General features: G+C 40.5%; 1 protein-coding gene across 2 annotated transcripts in view; it reads left to right on the top strand.

Moving 5' to 3' along the window:
- Positions 1-15,985, top strand: part of SPOCK3 (SPARC (osteonectin), cwcv and kazal like domains proteoglycan 3) — a 570,427-nt gene that overhangs the window by 332,139 nt on the left and 222,303 nt on the right. The gene's annotated exons all lie outside the window — the stretch shown is intronic.

Here is a 15,985-nt window from a genome sequence, read left to right as displayed (position 1 = left end):
CTTGTCCCGACATGGCATTTGTCTGCAGCAATGGGGGGGAGCCGCGGAGAGGATGAGCAGGCAATCCGCTGTGTGGGTATGGCAGCGAGTGCTCTGCCCAGGGCTGGACTGGGACAAAAATGTGGCCCTGGACTTCATCCAGACCGGCCCACTTTACTCCAAACACCTGGCGTTGGTGCTTCAATCATCACAGCACCATGGTTTTTATGGTGTCAGGATTATTGAAGTGCATTATTTATATTATTACATTGTAATATATAATAAAATAGTTCAACTCACCATAATGCAGAATCAGTGGGAGCCTGAGTGTGTCACTTGCCACTGTCTCCTGCCACCGGATGCAGCGTGTCACTTGCCAGGTCACTTGCCATCAGATGCAGCATGTCACTTGCCACATCACTTGTCAGCAGATGCAGCATGTCACTTGCCACGTCACATGTCAGCAGATGAGGCGTGTCACTTGCCACATCACTTGTCAGCAGATGCAGCTTGTCACTTGCCAACAGATGCAGCTTGTCACTTGCCAGGTCACATGTCTACAGATGCAGCATGTCACTTGCCAGGTCACATGTCTACAGATGCAGCATGTCACTTGCCACCAGATGCAGCTTGTTCCTTGTCAGCAGATGCAGTGTCGCTTGCCACGTCACTTGTCAACAGATGTAGTGTGTCACTTGTCAGTGGATGCATGTCACTTGCCAGCAGATGCAGGGTGTCAATTGCCTTGGCACTTGTCAGCAGATGCAGCTTGTCACTTGCCACGTCGCCTGCCACCGGGTCAAAGGGGTCCCCGTCAGGCTGTATGGGCCCCATGATTTCTAACAGCAGCTCCGATGCCCACTGTAGTGGCTGTCATGTCGGGAGCAAGAAGGGACTCTGTGGACAGGGGAGGAGAGAGAGATACACAGCGCCCGCTCCGCTGCTTATTTCACGGGGACTTATCGGGCTAGTAGATGCAGAGCACTGGTGTGTGTACTTCTACTTCCTGGTAGCGGTGGAACACATGATGGGGCGGACGTGATGTCATCAGCCGGAAATGATGCAAGATGTGAGAGGCGACACGGCCATCATTTCCGGCGCCCTATCATGCATTCCACTGTCACCAGGAAGTAAAAGTACACACCGGTGCTCTAATGGCCCAATCGCTGCTAGAAGCTGCCAAAAGCACCTAAACGCTAGTGCTTAAGCACTAATTAATTTCAAAATTAATTAATTTCAAAATTATTTATTCTGGCCAAAAAAATAAATTAATGCCCAGAAGCTTAAAACCTGTAAAAGCTCCTAAAAGCTTGTAAAAGATTTAGACACTTTTACAAGCTTCAGGCATTTTTTTCTGCAAAAACGTTGCTGGCTTTTTGGAGAGTTATAAAATGTCCTGTGTGCTTGAGGCGTATTGTTGACTTTTCTTGGAGAGTGTCCTTGGATTTTTTTGTATGTTTTTGCATGTGTTACATTCTTAATTTCTTTAGCTTCAGGCCCCTTTCACACGATCGGACCAGTCAGGTCCGCCTGTCAGTTTTGACGGCGGACCTGAACGGGCGCTCCATGTTAGCCTATGGAGCGACGGATGTCAGCGGAGACATGTCTGCTGTCATCCGACCCGGTCCAATCCGCAAAAGGCAGACGGATGGCACTACGTCCAGATCCGTCGCTGGCAGATTGGATCGGGTAAGATCTGATGAAAACGGACATGCTGTCCATTTTCATCCGATCCCTCCATAGGCAGCAGCGGTGCCTTGAAATAAGCAGCGGAGCGGGCGGGAGTTTGCCGCCCCTCTGAAAATGCCGCCCAGGACCCATGGTCCCACCGGGTCCCATGGTCGGGCTGGCCCTGGTGTTAGCATACCTCTATTGTCTTGTAAGTACAAATGTAAATCAGGCAAACAACACTTGAGTAAAATGGGAAAAAAATAAGACAGTAAGGCCTCATTCACACCAGACGGACTCCGTTTCCAGGGAGCCCGCCTCGGTCCGCCGGCTCAGCGGGATATCTCTCCGTTGATCTCCGCTGAGCCAGCGGATGACAGGTCCCTCTCTGCTCACTGAGCGGGGAGGGGCTTGTCAGGCACCGCTGCTGCCTATGGAGGGATCGGATGAAAACGGACAGCATGTCCGTTTTCATCAGATCTTACCCAATCCAATCTGCCAGCGACGGATCTGGATGTAGGGCCATCCGTCTGCCTTTTGTGGATTGGACCGGGTCGGATGACAGCAGACATGTCTCCGCTGACATCCGTCGCTCCATAGGCTAGCATGGAGCGCCCGTTCAGGTCCGCCATCAAAACTGACAGGCGGACCTGAACGGGTCCGATCGTGTGAAAGGGGCCTGAAGCTAAAGAAATTAAGAATGTAACACATGCAAAACAAACAAAAAAATCCAAGGACACTCTCCAAGAAAAGTCAACATTACGCCTCAAGCACACAGGACATTTTATAACTCTCCAAAAAGCCAGCAACGTTTTTGCAGAAAAAAATGCCTGAAGCTTGTAAAAGTGTCTAAATCTTTTACAAGCTTTTAGGAGCTTTTACAGGTTTTAAGCTCCTGGGCATTAATTTATTTTTTTGGCCAGAATAAATAATTTATTCTGGCCTTTGAAATTAATTAGTGCTTAAGCACTAGCATTTAGGTGCTTTTGGCAGCTTCTAGCAGCTTTTACTAATGTCAAGCGTTTTTTTTCTGCCCAAACTCTGCTGCTCCTGGATGCACTGGTAGCGTTTTTTTCCCTGCCTCTAAAATATCCTGCCACTAAATGCAGCTAAAAGCCTATGTTTGCATGGACACATAGGCTAACATAGAGGGGTGTTTGGAGACGGGAAAGAAAATGCCAGATGCCCCTAGAACAGTGATTCTCAAACTGTGTGCCGCAAGAGATTTGCATGTGTGCAGTGGGATATTGCAGGGAGCCGTCAGCAAAAGACTGTAACAATGGTCAGAGTCACCGTCAAACCCACTGGGCCAGGATGGGAGGACTTGATGAAAAGGAAATGACGCAACACTTTTTCAGAGCACGAGTGATAGTCCAGAGAGGCCGCAATGCTCCTTTCTCAATCTCTCCGAACACTGTACCTGTGTACCAACCTCTGTTTCGACTTCACCAGCAACACTTATTGTATGATGTGCCTGTATACATCCTCCCTCATGTGAGTTGATTCTTTTAATAAATGTTGTGAGATACTATTACACTGTTATAGACTTAGACCCTTTTCTCTTTTGTCCACACTTCAGTGTTAACTTAAGATTTAGAGTCTGCTTCAACACTTGGACTGGCAGCCCTGGTGGAGTCTTTCTTTTTTTTCCCCGCTTATGAAAAAAATAGACTTTAGCCACAATTAACTGCCACTAATCAATTGGCGCAGTACCTTCACATTTAAGGTAAAATTAAATATATATGTAAAAATAAATAAATTGTTTGCCACAAAAATTGTTAAATCTTTTCAGGTGTGCCATGAAAATTCACTCACCTGCTGCCGCCATGTCCCTCACCTTGTTGTGTCACTGCCGCATCACCAGCCGTCCCATTAAAGTAAATGGAACTGTCGGTGAGTCAACAATGGGTCAGAGGAGGAGCCACTGTAGGACAGAGATGACAGTTGCTCTTTAAAAATTGATTTAAATTAAATTAACCCTGACTCCAGTTGATAAAAAAGAGACACAAGTTTAAGATGGAGGCCCTAGGGCTGTGGACCAGTTGCAGAAAATCTTCGAATCATAATAACATTCTTGTGATCTTGAGATAACTGGACCCACATTACTAAATATGACATCTCCACATTTTTATTTTATTCTTCTAGAAATTTTACCAATCATAACATTTGTTCAATACATGGCATATTACCTAATATTTTGGAAATCACAAAGGAATGAGGAACAGGGAGACTGAAGATGGAGATAAGTGTACTCGGTTATCTAAATAAGAATTTTAAGGCATTATTAACCACTTCGTATCAGGGCCAATTCTGGCATTGCACTCCTATATGTAAATATCTTCTTTTTTTTGCTAGAAAATTACTTAGAACTCCCAAACATTATGTATGTATGTATGTGTGTGTGTGTGTGTGTGTGTGTGTGTGTATATATGTATGTGTGTGTGTGTGTGTGTGTATATATATATATATATATATATATATATATATATATATATTTTTTTTTTTTATATATATATATGTATGTATGTATATTTTTTTTTTTAGCAGAAGCCCTATAGAATAAAATGGTGGGCGTTGCAATTTTTCATGTCACACAGCATTTGCATGGCGGTTTTTCAAATGCAATTTTTTTTTTTGAGAGAATACACTTTAATGAATTAAAAAAAATTCAGTATTTACCCCAATTTTTTTGTATATTGTGAAAGATGATGTTACGCCAAGTAAATAGATACATAACATGTCAAACTATGATGCTTATAATTCTTACATGCCTTTACAGGTTACCAATTTAGAGTTGCACAGGAGGTCTGGTGCTAGAATTATTTCTCTTGCTCTGATGTTCGTGACAATACCTCACATGTGTGGTGCGATCACCGTTTACATATGAGTGCGGGAGTAACGTATGCATTCGCATTTGCACGAAAGCACAGCGCAAAAGCGCTTTACTTTTTTTTATTATTATTTATTTTATAAAAAAAAAAAAATTGCACTTTTTTTTGGGGGATTAACTTTATTGCTATCACCAGGGATGAACAACATCCCTTGTGACAGCATGGGCTGTAACAGGTCTTCTTTATGAAGAGATCAAGGGTCTATTAGACCCCCAATCTCTCCTCTAGCCTCCCATGCAGCCGATCAAACCTAGCGGCCAGGTAATCAAAGAGGCGGAACCAGAAGTGACAAAATACTCATTGCTTTCAGGATTACAGAAAGAAAAGAACAATGTCAGTTCCTCTCTCTCTGTTCAGTGCAGCAATTGTCACCAGCCGCATCGCTCCCATTCTCCGCGATGGGAAGGTAGAGCCCAGGAAAGGTGGCAGCGGTGGGAAAGGGGTGGGACAGAGTGGTTGGAGGGAAGCTTCAGAATGACAAAGATGTTTGTATGGCAAATTATGTGAGCAGACTGCAGTTAACTGGCTGCCATAAGAAAAATTCCTCATATTTGCTCATCTGGTCTTATAAATCTGCTATTGCAGCATTACCTTCAATGTAGACAAAGATTCATATTTTAACAGCCATGGCAAATTTGTAAGGGCTAGCCACCAAATGGAAAGCATTCTGTGATCTGATTCACCTTTCAATAATACCTCCAGCAAACACTCTTATTTTCTTACTGTGTCAAACTTCTCTGATTGAGAGGTGATCGACAAAAGCCTGTTTTTGATTAATGTTTCACAACTGCCCTCTTTTCAATTCTTGACACTGAGGTCTGACTGCTGCAATTATGGTACGGCAATTTTCTTGAATCTCTCATAATGTTCTCAAAACTGGAGACTTTCAGTCTGGATTTTAATGGATTCCGCTCTGCCTTGGCACTTTTAAGTTTTATTATTCCAAAGATTACCTGTCTGTAGCAGTTTTTTAACAGATTATTACTCAGTTCCAAAACAACAGTCCGAGCATTGACTAATCCATGTAATTTACATGTAATTTGCAGGATCATGTCTGCATAGTAATCTTGCTGTAATAATCAATTGCACTAGGATGACAAAAGTTTAGCTAACAGGATGCTTTATTGTTTACGCGTTCTATGACACTGTAGATCTAACCTGTTATTAGGTGTTTATTAGCCATGTCATGGAAGTGATGATGTCTTAATCAAATTTGCATTTAAGAAGTTTGGAACAAGCTTGCATGCTATCCATTCACTGCATGATTATGGCATAGCATCAATGATGCTATGGTAAAAATGTAATAGACCTTGAATAATTAGAATTGAGTAGACTTTCTGATTTCACTATGAATTGTATTAGCTGTTTACTGGCATGAAGCTAAAGGTGGACTTGTTAAGTGGCTGAATCATTGGCATAATTGCTTTGCAGCTTTTTGTATCTAGAGTTAACATCACATCACTTACATGGAGTTTGTATATTCTTTACCCAATATTTGTGTTGAATTATTCCTGGTTCTCTGTTTTGGCAGCTGCTACTCTAATGCCCTGTACACACTACCGGTTTTGTCGTCGGAATAAACTCCGAAGGTTTCTCCGACGGAATTCCATTCAAGCGGTCTTGCCTACACACGGTCAAACCAAAGTCCGACCAAAGTCCGACCATCAAGAACGCGGTGACATACAACACTAACGTCAGGACTAGAAAAAGAAAGTTCAATAGCCAGTAGCCAATGGCTTCTGTCTCGTACTTGCTTCAGAGCATGCGTCGTTTTTGGTCCGTCGGAACAGCATATAGACGAGCGATTTTCCCGATAGGAATTGGTTCTGTCGGAAATATTTAAAACATGTTCTATTTCTAGGTCCGTCAGAATTTTCTAAAAAAGAAGTCCGATGAGGCATACACACGATCGGAATACACGATGAAAAGCTGCCGTCTGACCTTTCCGGCGGACATTCCGCTCGCGTGTGCGCGGCATTACTGACTTATGATAAGCTGGTCTAAAATGCGTATATGTGCAAGTGTCATAGTTGTGAAATCTAATCAAGACAATCACCTTTCAAATAACAGACAGTCCCCAGGTTACAAACAAGATTGAAGTTTAAGTTGAATTTGTATGTAACTTGGAACAGGTACATTTTTAAGTGTAACTCCAGCCAAAAAGAAAAATTTACTTTTTTTTGTGACAAATGGATTTTGAAAATTTTGGGTTGTTGTGGAAACAAGCCTTGGTGATAAAGCTTTGGTGAAGACACCTTTTTCCCATGATAACTCTTACAGGAGTGCATTTCCCTTCCCAGGGGGTGATTTCTTCTCACTTCCTGTTGTCTCCCTCCGTTTGTAAGTATGAATCATATGTAAGTCTAATGTTTGTAACTTAGGTACTGCCTGTACTAGTCACACATCTGTAAATAGATGCAAACATGGTGCTTAGGTTTATCTTATATTTAGCTACAAAAACATACAAAACACAAGCCAATATCTTTTTTTCATTGTTTTAGTCATTTACTGTGCATACTTAGGAATCCAAAGGAGATATAAGGCTGGCCATAGATAGATTTTTTGTTTTTGTTTTTTAATCAGAAAAAAAACACACAGATTCTGGATGGGAGGAAAGCTCCCCACTGCTCTGTGGCATTCTGACACCAGAGACTCCTCTGCTGTCAGAATAAACAAATCTATGGCTGCATGCGCTGATCGAGGGAAAATTTTCCAGCAGTTCTGTTTGAGAAAAGCCAATTCTTAGATTGACTTTTCTGGAACAGGAATGGCCATAGATGGATCAAAATTCATCCTGTTCCTGCTGAGTTGGACAAATTTCAACCCATCTAAGGCAGCTTAAGACTCATTTCACAAAGATTTAATGCAAGAAGGAATTTAATTAATTTATGTGACTGCAGTTTTCAAATTTCATTGGACTAAGCTGAAAATAATTGTCACTTTTGGTGAGGATATTTGGGGCGTTAGCTGTGTGAATTAAGCTCACATTTTTAAATTTGCAGCTTGCATATATTCACAGCTCAAAATGCTTCACTCAATCGTAGTTAAGTTAACAGAATCATAGATTTATATCAGAAAGCACCACTACTTTTGGACAATAAATCTAATATCAGATGATCTTAATAGAACCCATACTATAGGGTTCTTACAGTCTTATGATAGGTTGAAGTTGCTAAGGCTATGTCCAGTAGACAATAAGGTCCACTGAATTTGAAGTTCCAACCAACTGCTTCTGTAGTTGTCAACACCAAACAGCGTGTCTGCAAGTCAGTGTTCTGTGCACCAGTGATATTGCTTAGTTGCTGGGTCACATCGAATGAGCTTCAATAGAAATGACTGTCTTTGTCATGGAATTAGTATAATATTAAAAAAACTAGAAATTAGATTGAAAGCTCCTCTTGGGCAGGAACTGTTATGAGTACCATATAATAAAGTATTAAGTTATATACATTGACACTATACAGTATGCAAGTAAAACTATTTATTTTTCTCACTTCTAGTAACTGCATCTAAACCTACATTCTGCTTTACTCATAGTATGTACATAACGGGGAATTAATAAAAAGTGTTTCAATGTTGTCTAACATGGACTGCAGTCAAACAGCTTTTACATTTTAATTTTCCAAGCTGTGCGAAAAAAAATAAAGATAGAAGCTGATTGGTTGCCATGGGCAACAGTCAGGAGTTGAAATAGAACTTGTCTCAGATGTTTTTAATTAATTTCCTCCTGTTTTGAGATGCTTCAGTTGTTTTTGCAGGCAAAGACTACCTGAGAAGGAAAACAATACTTACATTTGATAAGTAAGAATAATTATACTATTTTTATCTAAGAACTACTTAAAATTTTAAAATGAATAAAGAATTGAACTAGGGTGACTTTAGGGGTCACTTCTTCTTTTACGCATGAATAAGTCTTGTGAATATGCAATTACATTCAGAAAGATAATAACCTTTTTCTTTGCTTTTTGCTAAGATTAAAAGATTAATATTTAATAGCATATTAATTTATATCAAGGATTACATGCATTGGGATATGTTGTATTCTTGTTGTGACATCTGCATATTTTCCACTTGCAAAATAAAATATCTACATCATTGATTTTATGGGAAAATATAGTTATGCTTTGATTAAGTGTGATTCATGTGTATTCATGAAATACATAGAAAATAAAAAATGCAAAAATGTATTCACAATCCCTTGTGAATTATTCCAGTGTCTAACCAACAGTCAGGTTTTATATTTTGTATGATTTTTTTTTTTTTTAAGTCTTTTGTGTCTACGCACAATCACTTTCCTTTACCATTGTTCAATAAATATAAAATGAAGCTGTCCTTACATAGACAGATATGAAGATAAAGGATGAGAGGGCCAAGCCATAGGGATTTGCCAAGATATTAATTTGTATTTTTCACAATAAAAAGGTATTTTAGAGGTTGACAGCCAACATGTTTTGGGGGTCAAGCACAAATCCCTCTTCATCAGGGCCAACATACATTTTGTTTAAACAATTCTTGAAATTAAAAACATGACTTCAGTTGCCTATGCTCAAAAAAGTACATCAGGAAGATGATTTTATGAAATTAGCTAATTAAAATCATGTCTTTGTCTTTAACCACTTCAGCCCTGGAAGGATTTACCCCCTTCCTGACCAGAGCACTTTTTGCGATACAGCACTGCCTCGCTTTAACTGACAATCGCACGGTCATGCGACAATGCACCCAAACAAAATTGACGTCCTTTCTTTCCCACAAATAGAGCTTTCCTTTGGTGGTATTTGATCATCTCTGCGTTTTGAATTTTTTGCGCTATAAACAAAAAAAGAGTGAAATTTTGAAAAAAAAGCAATATTATTTACTTTTTGCTATAATAAATATCCCCCAAAAATATATAAAAAAACACATTTCTTTCTCAGTTTAGGCCGATATGTATTCTTCTACATATGTTTTGTAAATAAAAATGCAATAAGCATATATTGATTGGTTTGCACAAAAGTTATAGCGTCTACAAAATAGGGGATAGATTTATGGCATTTTCAATATAATTTTTTTTTATATTATTAGTAATGGCAGCGATCTGCGATTTTTATCATGACTGCGACATTATGGCGGACACATCAGACACTTTTGACACTATTTTGGGACCATTGTCATTTATACAGCGATCAGTGCTATAAAAATGCACTGATTACTGTGTAAATGACAATGGCAGGGAAGGGGTTAAACACTAGGGGGCGATCAAGGGGTTAAGTGTGTCCTAGGGAGTGATTCTAACTGTGGGGGGATGGGCTACCATTATTGTGGGGGGGGTTCTAACTGTGGGGGGATGGGCTAGAATTATTGCTCTCGCTCTACCAGTCGCGGCGATATCTCACATGTGTGGTTTGACCACCATTTTCATATGCGAGCGCTACTCACGTATGCGTTCGCGTCTGCGCGCGAGCTCGTCTGGATGGGGAGTTTTTAAAAATTCTTTTTTTATTTTTATTATTTATTTTACATTATTTCTTTTATTTTTACACTGTTTTTAAAAAAAAAAAAAAATTGTGTCACTTTTATTCCTATTACAAGGAATGTAAACATCCCTTGTAATAGAAAAAAGCATGACAGGACCTCATAAATATGAGATCTGGGGTCAAAAAGACCTCAGATCTCATATTTACACTAAAATGCAATTAAAAAAAAAGTAATTTGAAAAAATGTGCCTTTAAGAGGCGTGGACGGAAGTGACGTTTTGAGGTCGCTTCCGCCCAGCAGTGTCATGGAGACGAGTGGGCACCATCTTAGCCTCACTCATCTCCAGGCACAGGACGGAGATGGATGCGATCGCCTCCGCTGCTACCGACGGCACCGGATCGCGGCGGGAGGGGGGGTGCCCTCTCCCGCCACCGATAAAAGTGATCTCGCAAATCGGCCGCAGGGACCACTTTTATCTGAAAGCCGGCTGCCGCATGAAAACAGGGATACCGGGGTTATGGCAGCTAGCTGCTGCCATAACAACGATATACCCCTTCAAAGTTTGGACGTACATCGTCATGCGGCGGTCGGCAAGTGGTTAAAGTGTCATTAAACCCACATCATTAAAAACTATCAAATGGTGTATTACATGCTGTTCATACTCACTCAGTCACTGTAGGATTAATTTTCTGTACTTTGAAAAAAACCTGGTTGATCCTGCTTTTCTCTCCCTCTTCTGTTCAAGACCCCACTTCTCTTCAGTTAGTGCACATGCTCAGTTTTCAGTGTATTTTTGTAACGAGCCCCTGCTCGCTCGATTCCACTCTCCCGACACTTCTCTGCTACTATAGAATCAGATTGCAACGTCTGATGGTTCGGTCATCCGATGCTCCGGGAATTGAACTACAGCTATGTGCCGTTCAAATCCAGTTGTGATAGCTCAGATCAAACACCAGGCAGGCTGTATGTAAGTTCAACCAGGAATCTCTTTTATTGAAAAATACAGGCTCTTTTATACAATAAAAGAGGGGGTGCGTACCTCCGGCTCATATTACTCTGAACATACATCTGTGACCAGAAACCTAATTAACATGGGCTAATTAACTAATCCCTTTAGACAGCCTAGATGACTCAGACATGACCTTTAGGACAGACTGGCCGTCTTGTAGCTCAGAAAACCCAATCAACATTATCACAATAGCAGAGTTAATTAACACAAACAACAATGGGGATCTAATGACTCTTAGATCTCATACTAGAGACTGATTTACAATGCACATTCTAGCAGGCAACAGACAGACAGGTGGCTGGAATTGACACCAGCACCTCCCAACAGTATTTGTCCCAGCATTATGAATCGACCACTATTTCTAATATGGCAAATCCAGGGTCCCCAGAGTCTGTGTGTCCTGGGGGACCAGTACCCGAATCCACAGTAATACTACCTCAAGGGTCCCCAGGCACACAGCTCACAAAGAGCACCGTTCCCCCAAATGCCAGGGCCCACGATCGATCGGCAAGAGGCTAGCATTCAGTCCCCTCCAAAAGTCTCTCTCCTGGCTAGGTCTGTCACAATTTTCTATCCCAAGCATTTCCTTCCTATCACATCTAAGCAGCCCATTTGCCTATAGAGTCACCCATGACTCCACCCACACCATGTTATTGCCAAAAATAATAAAGATGTCATTTCAAATATATACTTGTATGAGATTTAAAACAGTGTATTGATATTAATTATTTCATTGAAACTCTGTATCCCAAAGGCTGTTTTTTTTATTTTATTCTGAGCATGTGACCAATAACTGAGGACTAGAAGCTCCTCCTGCTTAATCCAGGTCAGTGTCTCAGAAAATGTTGAAGCCTCTGGATTAGCACAAATCCTAGCATTTGTATAATAAAGTCATAAATGTTTTCTATAAAAACAAGACTGATGCTTATGCCGCGTACACACTATTGGAATTTCTGTCAGAAAAAACTTGGATGGTTTTTCCAATGGAATTCCGCTCAAGCTTGCCTTGCATACACATGGTCACACAAGTGTTCTCTGAACTTTCGACCATCAAGAACGCGGTGACGTACAACACTACGATGAGCCGAGAAAATTAAGTTCAATGCTTCCGAGCATGTGTCAAATTGTTTCCGAGCATGCGTGAAATTTTGCCCGTCTGAATATCAATGTACATACTGTACATACATTGATGATTATACATTTCCTTTATAATATCTAATTGATTTAAAATTATTGTGGTAAGGTCCTATATTGTAACGTTTTGGAATCTAGCATTGTCATCCAATGAATTTACCTTAGCTACCAGCTGTGTGCGATTAAGCCATATTTGTCTTGTGGGCGTTTACAAGTTTCAGTGCTATAGGCTTGCTTTTGAGTATACCATCTATGCTTATATTAGATGCATAAGCATATTTTCTGATTAGTGAGACAAATTGCTGTGTTCCCTATTATACTTCAACAGTGAGATTGTCTTTTGCATGTTTAATACATAAGATGGCAGTTACAGTAAGGTACTTGGGCGGTTGAGTAGCTGTTGAATTGTACAAGTAGAGTAATGAAATGGGATGATGTCATGTATCTCTTAGTATATGTCAAAAGGAGGGTTTTTCTTTGTATGTGTCTTGGTTTTTAGCTTTTCAAAAGTAAAATAGATGTAATAAAGTCTCAGTTCTTCTGAGACTAGTATAAAAAGAGCTGCTTGCAATATGTGCTTTCATTGTTGGAGAATTCTGCCCCTTAGAGTGAATGTAGCATGAAAGTGCACCTGCAACCTCTCAGACATAACTACTTTCACTGCAAGTTCAATAGATCCCCATCACACACATTCCTCTCTCACCAGGGTCTACATTCACACCTCATTGGTGTGAATAAACTGTTATTTTTGCAGTATGTTGGTCAGACACACAGTCTACCACATGGCTCTAAATATATTTAACTTTTGTTTAAAATAAGAAGAGTGGAAGTGATTATGACGGTATTTGTGCACCACTTCCCACAATAAAAAGCAGGGCCATTAACAAGTGCACCAGCAGCAAACTGAGTGCTAATACTAAGGAGTGGGCAGTGATAAGGAAGACTGCCTGAAAAATGAAAACAGTTGTCAGTTGTCATTTTTCAATATCCCTTTTACTGTTACAACATCTAGAATGTTGTTACTGAAATGCAATTGGGGAAATTTAACACAGGTTACTTGCTTTAATTTAATGGCATTTACATTTCTAGAGGAATTATCTAGGTTTTGAAAGATCTTGGGAATAGCCAGGAGTCCCTGCACTAAAGGGTTGATAAACTCTAAAGTATGGTGTATACATACACATCTTCATCAAAGTGTCTCTAGATAGTTGCTTATAGTATTAGCATTCTTCTCTAATTAAAAAACATTTTGTCATCAGTATAAAACCAATACATTCCTAAAATACAGTTTTGCTATGATTTAAAGATATTGCAGGTTATTTTTTAAAGCCATTTTAGATATTACTTTGTCATCTTGTCTGCAATGGGAAAATTGTACTTTACTATAATATTATTGGTTGTATAATTAAAAAAAACTGTTAGTTCCTTACAATATTTTGTGATTTTTTTTTTTTTTTAGTATTGTTATTTTTATCAACATATCAAGCTAATAGTTATTTTAGCAATTTATTATTGGTGTCCTGGATCCATTTGTTATTCATTTTTTTTTTTTTTTGTAGTTACGATGTTACATTCTGATGTGTGTAAATTCAGCCCAGCCCTTCTGCCTATCTGTTGGTCAATGAAGCTGAAAATCTCATTATAGGCCCAATAGAAGGGATACAAAGGATTGATTTGCTCAATGTCTTTCTTTTCTCTAGATCTGTACCCCTTACCCCTTACTCAGTCACATGAGGGGCAGTATCTGGGGACCCCCTTATTGTCAAAGGGAGCTTACAGATTCTTATAAGCCCTCTGCCCACAGACCCCCACAGTCACCGGGCCAGGGTTGTTGGGAAGAGGCCCTTGTCCTCATCAACTTGAGGACAAGGCTCTTTGCCTGCCCCCCCAAAAGGTACCCACTATGTTCAGGGCCTGTGGCTTGGTATGTTTTGGGGTGGTTGGGGTGAAATATTGGGGTGATTGGGGTAAAATCTTATCCATGCTTGGATAAGGGACTTGTAAAGAATTTATGGGGACTGCATACTTTTTTTTGGCCATTGGTTCCCGATGCTGTAATGAGGAAGTGGGGGGGTGGGGCTGAGCTGCCTGGTCTGTGTCAATGGACACAGACACAGAGGCTCGGGAGCAAGCCCACACGGGTGGCTCCATAGACAGCAGCTTTCTATGGGGGCACTCACCGAAGAAGAGGAGCCTGGAGCGCCGATGTGTGAACCCTACAAGAAGTGGATCAGGCTGCTCTGTGCAAAACCATTGCGCAGAGCAGGTAAGTATAACATGTTTATTATTTTAATTTTAAATATGAAGGTTTAATGTTACTTTAAACGGTAATTCCAGTCAAAACTAAGCCTTAACCTGCTCCCACCCCTATTCTAAGCCTATTCTATCTACCCTGTGAAATGAAAGATGTGTATACTTATATATTCTGAGGATGCTTCGGTCTGGTCACATGATCTGCTCCCATTGCCAGTTTCAGTGTAGAGGAGAGACAGCGGACAACAGCTGCCCCCATAGTAAGCCTATGGGTGATGTCATGGCCCAGGCTCTGCAGCTTTTGTCGCTACTTGTTTTCTCTACAATGAAGCTGCCACTGGAGAGATCATGTGACCAGACTGGTGTGACTTCCAAATAGGTAAGTAAAGGCATCTTTTCTTTTACAGGGTAGATGGCATAGGCTTAGAAGGAAGTGGGGATATATTTAAGCTTAGCTAGGTTTCGACTGGAATTACCGTTTAGGAAATTAAAACTAAAAGTAGTAATCCCTATCTAGAAATTGCTAGGGAGCACTGCAGGTGTGGTAAAAAATAAATTAAAGTAGAAGTTCAGTCTAAAACTAACTAACTTTAAATCTACTCACAACCACATTCAATGACTAATCTATCTAAACCTATAAAACAAAAATCGCTGTACATACCTTGTCTACATCCAATCCAGTCTGGTCCCACACTGAGCTGTCAGTGGTGGCTTCTCTGTGTAGGCATGTGCAGGAGAGGCAGCTGACAATGGAAGCCCCGTAGTAAGTCTTTGGATGACATCACTTCCCAGGCATTTCCCAGCCGTTGTCAGCTGTCTCTTCCGCACTGCATCTGCCACTGGAGACCGGACTGGATCGGCTGCAGAAAAGGTAAGTATAGCTATTTTTGCTTTACAGGGTTAAATAGATTAGTCATAGAATGTGACTTTAGAGTTAGATTTAGAGTTATATAGATTTAGAGTTAGATTTAGAGTTATATAGTTTTAGGCTGAACTTCTACTTTAGTGGTTCTAAAGGCAGAAGGTTTTCTTTTTATCTTAATGCAGTCTATGCATTAAGATAAAAAACCTTCTGTGTGCAGCAGTCTCTCTCAGCCCCCCTAATACTTGCCTGGGCCCATCTCTATCCAATGATGTCTCATATGTGTGGGACCCTCCCTCCTCATTGGCTGAGACAGCAGTGGGCATTATTGCTGTCAATCTAAGTCAGTGAGCCAATGAGGAGAGAGAGAGGGGCCGGGGCCAAACCACGGCTCCATGTCTGAATGGGCACACAGAGCAGTGGCTTGGCTTGGGTGCCCCCATAGCAAGCTGCTCAGGAGTGCCGGAAAGGGACCCAAGGAGAGGAGGATCCAGGCTGCTCTTTGCAAAACCACTGCACAGAGCAGGTAGGTATAACATGTTTGTTATTTTAAACAAAAAAAAAAAAAAACAAGACTTTAATATCACTTTAAAATGATATTAATAATGGCATAATTCCTTGCATGTCAATAAATGACCCTATATAAATGGTAAAGCATACAGGGAATATTGTACCATCAGTATATCTGAGCATATTAGGGAAGCAATACTGGTAGCATGATTTGTAAATAATTAC

Source organism: Aquarana catesbeiana, linkage group LG01 (genome assembly GCF_042186555.1).
Source record: "Aquarana catesbeiana isolate 2022-GZ linkage group LG01, ASM4218655v1, whole genome shotgun sequence".
Lineage (NCBI taxonomy): Eukaryota > Metazoa > Chordata > Amphibia > Anura > Ranidae > Aquarana > Aquarana catesbeiana.
This window is presented reverse-complemented; position numbering and strand designations above follow the sequence as displayed.